This window comes from Amblyomma americanum, chromosome 1 (assembly GCF_052857255.1).
Source record: "Amblyomma americanum isolate KBUSLIRL-KWMA chromosome 1, ASM5285725v1, whole genome shotgun sequence".
Taxonomy (NCBI): domain Eukaryota; kingdom Metazoa; phylum Arthropoda; class Arachnida; order Ixodida; family Ixodidae; genus Amblyomma; species Amblyomma americanum.
The window spans coordinates 72372037-72380449 of NC_135497.1; the positions used below are offsets into that span (position 1 = coordinate 72372037).

Here is an 8413-nt window from a genome sequence, read left to right on the forward strand (position 1 = left end):
AAATACAAAAAACGGCCGATCAAGTTCCTGAATGGCTCTCGAGGGTTAGCCCTTGTCTCCTAAGGGACTTTTAACAGGACGAAGCCAGCAGCAGCGGCTGGTTGGGTGTCAGATTCCTCCTTAAATGAGTATCATTTAAATTTGTGTTTGTATAGGTTGTCGAAGCCCGGCAATGAAGAAAAAAAGTCAGAATGGCCGAGCTCGCAGAAAGCACCCATGGTACAATCCGCACGGATTATAATTCACGAGGAATCATTCTCCATGTATCATCAATCTCAATCGGTCAATTAAAAACCCGAATGATGATGATGAGACAATTGATCATTGCTTCATCCTGTGCCGTGATGCCATGTTCTTTTGGGACATACTACAACGAACTCTTAAGAAGGACATTGAAATTACACCATACACTATTAGATTTCTGCCTGTTGACAAAAACTCTGTTGTGCCTTATGACGTGTTTGTGTTGATGGGACTATTCAGTCTTTGGAAAAGCCGTATGATGGACAGACATGCCGAGCCACCAAGATCGTCCAAATCTGTGTTTCGGGAACAGTGTGCGTTGGTGAGGAGTGTATATGCTGCTCGCGACGAACCTCCAAGCTGGCTGCCGTGCCTAGATGCTTGTGTGTGCCTCCCTGAATTTTGATGTTTTGATGGGGATGCAGTGGTGAGTTAGGGCTATGGGGGGCTCATATTAAGCAGCCCGGTAACTTGAGACGCGAACTAGTCTGATTGAAGTTTCCTCCTTTCTACAGAAGTTCTTCCATGCAATAAAGAAAAAAAAAGTCAGAATGGCCGAGCGGTCTACGCCGCCAGATTTAAGTGCTGGTCCTCGCAAGAGGGCCTGGGTTCGATCCCCACTTCTGCAAACGTTTTTTTAGCTTTTTCTTATTTTGGACCTACAGTGAACATTGTACGTACGCAACAATAACACACATTTTTATTAAACGGCACTGCCCTATTCCTTTTTTCTTTCCTCTGTAGTCGAATACAACTAAAAAATTATGGCTGACTTAAGCCTGAGCCCTCGTGCAGTACCACAGCACCCCGAAGGTGCGAAATTCCCCGCCACAGATAATATGTGCTTCTTATCTTCCGAGGAGGGAAGGCGAGAGCGCGGGCTTACGACACCCAGTTTACACTCGCATTGACTGATTGAATGAAAACATCTTTGTTTACTGAATATTCGCAGAACATGTGGACGGGCCGCCTATGGTCTGGTAGTACACTGGTTATTGCTGCTGGGCTGGCCCTTCCCGCCAGCCAGTGCTTACGGTCAGGATCATCGCTGAGCAGAATAGCCTCCCACTGCTCCTCTGAGGGGTTTGGAATGGAGTCAACTATGGGGTTAAATTTGCATGCCCACACCATGTGGTAGAGGTTAGCTACCTCTCCACAGTTTGGGCACTGCGGAGAGTACAGTGTAGGGTACCACTGGTGTCAGCTGGCGTTGGGTGTGTGCTGGTTTGTAGTCTCCTAAGGGTGTTCTCTTCTAACTTATTGAGGGATTTATGTGGTGTTGGGTACTCTTTCCTGGCTGTTCTGTATGGCGCGAGATCGTCAGCATACACTGCTAAAGCTATTAGATCGCAGCACCCTTCATGGCCATCAGTGGGAGGCTCGGGCATGCCTGTGAGCGGCTTCGTTTTCTCCTGGTAGTTCCAGGTGAACGGGAAACCAGATGACTGAGGCTTGGCTGGGTGGATGCTTAATCAGCAATGACAACCCTGACCCGTGAATTAATCTGTTATTGAAGTTGCGACAGGCGTTCTGGGAATCGGTGAGCACAACGGCGTTGGGGTTAGATGCTACAGCTAATGCAATAGCTGCTTCCTCTGCGTGAGTTGGTCTTCATCGAGGCGCAGTTCACCATCGATCCTGAAGGCATGAGACCACAATAGTCATCGCTCCATTCTTTGGTCCTGCGGCGTCCACGTAAATTGTGTAAGGTTGCTCGTCCCATTTCTTCTGCGGGGCTTATCCCCTGTTGCTTTTCTCCTTTCGATTTTATAAGCGGGATGCATGTTCTGCGGCATGGGGTTGATGCTTCTCCTCACATCGAGTGGTACCTCTTCCCTTTGGTCTATCGTATAGGGCAGATTAATATGGATCTTTTCGAGCAGATATATGCCTGGTTTTGTGAGTGCGAGCCTACTGAGTTGTGAGAGCCATTGTGCTTCCCACATCTCTTTGAGGGTATTGTGACTCCTAGAGCCATGAGCTTTGCCGTTGGCGTGGAGTTTGGTAGCCCCAGTGCCGTCTTGTAGGCTTTCCTGATCAATGTCTTCAACTTTTCAATTTCCGACCTGGAGAGGTTAAGGAATGCCGTCCCGTGCATTATCCGTGAGATTCCGAAAGCTTGCACTAAGCGGATGGTGCCCCTTTCTTTCATGCCATGGTGCTTATTTCTGATACGATGTATCATCCGGAGGATTTGCTCGGCGGATGTTGTAAGCTTCTTCATAGTGGTGGCGTTCTGTCGCCCCTGCGGGATATACTGTCCTAGGATCTTGATCTCCGTGGGTTTCTGTACTGGGTGGTTGTCTCTACACACCGTGATGTTCTGCGCTAGGGGTGTCCTCGGGTTCTTCAGGATGAGCAACTCGGACTTTTCCGGCGCACACTGGAGGCATCTCTCTCTGGCGTACCGGTCCACCGTGTCCGCTGCTGCTTGAAGACGCTCCTCGATCTCGGTGTCACTCCCCGAGTCACCAGACAGTGATATCAGCCGCATACAATATGTGTTGGATGCCCGGGATTTCGGAGAGAAGGCCTGGCAGATCTTTCATAGCCAAACTGAACGAGAGGTGACAGTACATTCGCAGCCGGGGAGCAGTGGACAGCCACCGCAGGGCTGTCGCTCGGATGAGAGTCCGCTCCCGCTGCCGTCGCGGCTGCTTGGTTACTTTTGGCAAAGACGCTACATGTGTGCACATACACTTGCACAGAGTGAATATATGTTCGTAAAAGCACCCGCACCGTGGTCAGAATGGCCGAGCGGTCTAAGGCGCCAGATTTAAGCTCTGGTCCTCGCAAGAGGGCGTGGGTTCGAACCCCACTTCTGACAAGTTTCATTTTAAGCTTTTGCTTATTTTGGACCTGCAGTGAACGTTGTAGGTACACGGAGCGTCAACACACATCTTTATTAAGCAGCACTGCACTGTTTCTTTCGAAGCGAAAAGCTTCACCACGCCAGCTTTTCGAGCCGTCAGTGGGGCTTCAAGTTTGCCCTTGAATGCAGCTAGAGGTCAGCGTGGCCGCAAGTTCGACCTTGAAGGCGCGTTTATACTCCGACGTAACGCGCACGCGCGTGCGCGCGTGGCACAGCGACGTAGCGTCGGCAAAACGAGACCATCTACACTACAGCGGCGCCTGACCACCGGCGTGTTCGGCGGATTCCAGCGCGGTCCGACGGCTCCCGGCGCCGAATGCTGCAGGCTGCATTTCGCGCGGGCCGCGCCGGCCGCCGCAGGCCGACCGGACCGGTTCCTCCTTTCGTCGGGGCACGGCTGGTCTCGAGGTTGGGCAGCGCTGTTTTGCGCATCCACGGCAGACGGCGTGTCGGACGTTCTGCGCATGCGCTTCTACAGACGCAGCGGCTGTGTCGCGTCGAAGTCGGACTGTAGGCGGGCCAAATTTGCGATTGGCGCGGCGTTGCCGACTCACGGCCGGTCTCGAGGGGGCGCGCGCGCTCTTTCATACGGCCTTCGCATTCGCCGCAGAAGCAATGCCAGTTTTTCTCCGGGAGTTACGCCGCCCGCCGCCGCTAGAGGCGCGACGATCCCACCGCTCGCTCCCCGCTTGCATCTGCGGCGGCGGGTGGCTTTGCCTGGTTTCGCGCTGTAGCCCGCTGGTTCATGGTGAGCGCAGCACCGAAATCAAAGAAACACAATATGCAGATGCTTAAACTGCCTATCTGCAGCACAGTCCACATGGCGCACAGATTCTTCGTCGCAAACTTTGCTCGATGAAAACATTGAAAATGAGGAATCACTCTTTCATTCCTCAGAACTATGTCGAGCATTTGTGGTTTTAAGTCCAGAAAGAAACAAACACTCTGATCATTTCCTCTCGTATATGTCATGGCCCGTGATTAAATGACAAGTTAATATATTCTAAGGGGAAGATCCATAATGAAATCTCAGAGAACGAGAGTTTTGTGCTCGTCCCATAAAAATGTACTATATCGCGGAAAAAATTCTGTACGACGCTTGAACCGTAAATCTGATAGCACCGTAGCGGGTGGTTTGATACGGTACTTGAGTCGCTGAACTGTCAAATAAATTGCAAGATTGCTGGGAGGTGTATATAGTACTTAATTACGTAGATATCGTTTTTAGCACGTCCTCAATGAACTTATTTTCACCCTCATATACGTCACAACTTCCTTAAAAGAGAGGCCTGTATCAATATCTCAAAAGAATGCTAATTACTAGTGCGCGAGCAAGTGTCAAGAAGCATTGTAATGAATTCTCTGCTCAAAGCCATTGACCCGCGGCCTTTCCGCTTTTGTTGTCAAACAAGAGGCCACCAGATTTCTCTAGAATGACTGTAGCCACGTGCAAGTCTCTCTTCATGTTCAAAATTGTCGTAAGCGCATTAGGCGTCTAATGTTTCAAGTTCCTGGTAACCTTTCAATTTTGCAAGGCCGAGAGCGACCGTCATTCTTACCCTCGTTGACTGAGCACTTGTTTTGTCGCTGCGCCGGCGAACTCCATGCTTTCTGTTTGAGGACACGAGTTAGCCCCAATAAACAGTTTTCTAGTTGGACGCAAGCTTCCTTGTCGTCATTCTGGCCTGCCTAACGTTAACAGAACGTAACAGAAGCAACCAGTACAAGCTGCGTATGCTGCCACAGATATTGACATGTACTGAGTATTGCAATTTTATTAAGTATGTATGTCCAATGAGTGACTTCAGCTATTATATAGAGCGCCATTTTTTGTTCTCCACGTATATTCAACCTGTGGCGTGCACTGAAACTTCCTAAAATATTTGGTTTAAATATTGTTACGTGGCGGCCAGCCGAAAAAAGAGACGCTATGATCGATGGCAATGAGATGATTTAATGGCCGGTAGCCTAGCGCGAGCGCTCCTGCCCGCGCCACTGCACAGTTCGCCTTCTTCGTCACACTACCCGGGGCCACCGAGCGATCGTCTCGATCGGTGACAAAGAGACGCGCGAAGTGGTTACTGGCTTAAGAGGATGGTTGGACAGGAACGAGAAAGGGGTGAGGTGCTGACCGCCACGATGAATAAGATGGCTGAATGATTCCTGGCCTTGAAGCTTCCGGGCCGCAGGTCGCCAAGAGCTGACGGTCGAGTTCCCAGGACGCGCCGAACGGTCTGGGCAGGGGATCGGTGTCTTCAGGTGTAAGCGCATCCTCGGGTCGGTGGGGTCGATAGGTCAGGTCCTTGCGTCGGGTTCAGTTCGTCGTGTTGAGTGGTCGAGGCGGGGGGAACAACGGCGAGGTCGGTTCGGGTCTGAAAGGCTGGGGCACGGCCGAGCGACGCACGCCAAGAACTCACGGCTGACGACCACGGCTGACGCAGGACGCCGAAGCTCCCCGGACCAGGATGTCGCGGTACCCAGCAAGCTCCACTAAATGTTACGTGGCGGCCAGCCGAAAAAAGAGACGCTATGATCGATGGCAATGAGATGATTTAATGGCCGGTAGCCTAGCGCGAGCGCTCCTGCCCGCGCCACTGCACAGTTCTTCGTCACAATATCATTGTAAAAGACACCAGATTATGGACTTGAATGCCCTATTCTCTTAAATTCAGGGGATTTTACTAACATGTAAGCATTGCAAATGTTCATTTTTAGTTCCTTACATTGTAAGCTAAGCCAGCTAGTATAACGCGTATTGCCGTCAGGTTTAGTGGAGCTCCGCTAAGTTTCGGAAAACTTCTTTTTGTGGTTCTACTTTGTTTCCTGAATGACGTGAGGAAAGATCATGCTCACGGGAGGTTTATCGAAAGCGATGACGAGGCGACAGATATGCAGGAGAATAATGCAAAGCTGGTAGTCATCGCCTCTCAGATAAGTTTGCTCGCTCGTAAAGGCCGATTTTATTCACACAAAGCGCAGTTCCTAATTTTTCTTTGCTGGCAGTTAGTTCATGCTTGCAGTTACTGTAAACAAGTGGCTTAATTTTCGCGTTGTCATGGGGTGGGACGGGCAGGCGTGAGACGGCGCCAAACTTCAAAATGCCTTTCCAAGAGGAAATCATGGACGTCGCGTGCTTGCAACGTGCTCTGCTCCAGCAGCCAGGGTTGGGTTTCGTCTATAACCGTTTCTTTCGCAAAATGACATGACGCGTTTTCCTGGGTAGCACCGTGAATTCTTGCTAATGCCGCTGTTGTGCAAAATTAAAGCAGCTGCGCTTGAAATTTCAGCACCTATATTTGCTCTGCAGAATCCTTTACTCCTTGAAACTCGCCATCCAAGTATTACATGCCGCATATCCTTCTACGCACTCAAAGAACCTGCCGGAAGACGAACTATAGAAGCTGAAAGCGTTGCTTTTTAGCCAAATATAAGGGTAGAACGTGTTGACGTCTGTGCTCGAAGCATACGTTCGACCATACACAGTCGGGCTCAAGGAGAGAGCGCGCAAACGTTAATCCGTTGTTTCAGATTTCGCCCATGGGAAAGGGGCTGACTACGCGGTCTTTGCGTAAAGCGTAAACGGCAAAATATAAAGGCTTGACAGTTACCACTGACGCGGGCCGAATTGGGAGCGAGCGCGCGTTCTCCTTCGGAGTGAACGGCGGTCGGAGCGGCGGAGCGCTGTGGGGAAGTGGCGACCCCACCGAGGTACGGCGAGAGGCGGAAACAGACCCCATTGCAAAGGCCGTAAGAAGAAAAGCACGCGCTCCCCTAGAGACCGGCCGTGGCCGACCGCCACCGGCGCTCGCCCGCGCGCCGAGGACGTCGGAGTATATCGGCGCCTTGAGGGCAGTAGCTAGAGGTCCAACCATGAGCATAACTTGTGGTAGTCAGATTCGACACATGAAGGATGGTTGGATGGATACGGCTGAACTCTTTAAATCGGGAGGTGGCTCATGTCACCTAGCCATGACTTATGAAATTTTACTCTTGTCTTGATTTTATCCACCAATCAGATAACCTTCGCTTGGTTACTTCTACCCGCTTAAAATCTACGTTCCCTTCACTGTCCTTAAACCCCAATGCCTTGGATAAATCAGCCAAGCTGCTTTCCACTGCAGGGTGAAGCCCTTTACAGAAAAGTATCAAGTGTTCAGCCGTTTCCTCTCCGCACGCAACGCACAACGTGTCTATCTCGTGGTACCTGACTCTATATGTCTAATACCCGTGTTACACGGGCGTTTTCAACGGCAGTTCAGTTGTCTCTCAGTTTAACTGAACGGCAGTTAGCGGTGTTACACGGCAGTGCTAACTGCCGTTGAAATCTCAACGGCAGTTGAGTTCGACTGAGATCGGGGATCCCAGTTGAACGGCCAACTGAAAAGATGACCTACGGACCGAAAAACTTGCCCCCTTATTGGATTGCCTTGGCTCAGTGTGCTTCGCACCCACAAATTTCTACCGCAAAGCAAAAAATACACAAAGAATTGTCACTATAGTTAAGAATAGATACACTACGATCATTTGCAACAAGAAAAAATGCACAGACTGCTTTTTTCTTATTTACACTTCCGCTCTAGGCACGAGGTCAAGTGGTTAGAGTGCTAACTGAACTGAACGCGAAGTGCTCGTGTAACAGCTGGCGATTCCAGTTGAGTTCAACGGCAGTTGAAATCCTCAACTGGCGGTTAACTGAACTGTCACTGAGAACGCCTGTGTAACACACGGGTCTGACATATCTCGGTGGACACAAAACCGCGCCGTAAGCGAAGGAAAATGAAAGTTGGTTTTAAGAAATGTAAATGACGCCTGTCTCACATAGCGCCATTTCCTCCCCCCCCCCCCCAAAAAAAACACAATATTTTTCAATTTGGCTTTCTGGAATTTTCTGCAGGGTTTGCGAGTCGTTTGGAAGTGAATTTGGTTCCATATCTCCGTATACAAAAAGCAATAATACAGTTGTAAATATCATAGAAGGGTTGGAGGATGCCTTGATGGTGGTATTGTAGCGTGAACTGACAACTTCGTCGTACCGAATCAGCCCGCCGAACAGTAGCATCCCTGCATAGTATAGGGCAACAGCGGTGCACGCCTGGTCCTTCTGTGAGGCTTAGGATTGCGCCCGCCGCGGTGCGCGGTGGTGGATTCTCCTGGACTTAACTCCTCTGTGTGTTCCGGTCGCCGGCTTGCGTCAATGGCCGGTGTTCGACCTCCGGTTGCGCTCTTTTGTTCGGGTGTCTTTCGGTTGGCGGCCGCCTCAATATGGTGAGCCAGCCACCTACAAAGGCTCTTGCCTTT

At 50.5% G+C, this 8413-nt stretch overlaps 1 non-coding gene across 1 annotated transcript; it reads left to right on the forward strand.

Annotated features, from left to right (window-relative positions):
• Positions 1–2986: 2986 nt before the first annotated feature.
• On the forward strand, positions 2987–3070 carry TRNAL-UAA (transfer RNA leucine (anticodon UAA)). Its single transcript has one exon. It is a non-coding gene; the product is annotated as a tRNA-Leu (tRNA).
• The last annotated feature ends 5343 nt before the right edge of the window (positions 3071–8413 follow it).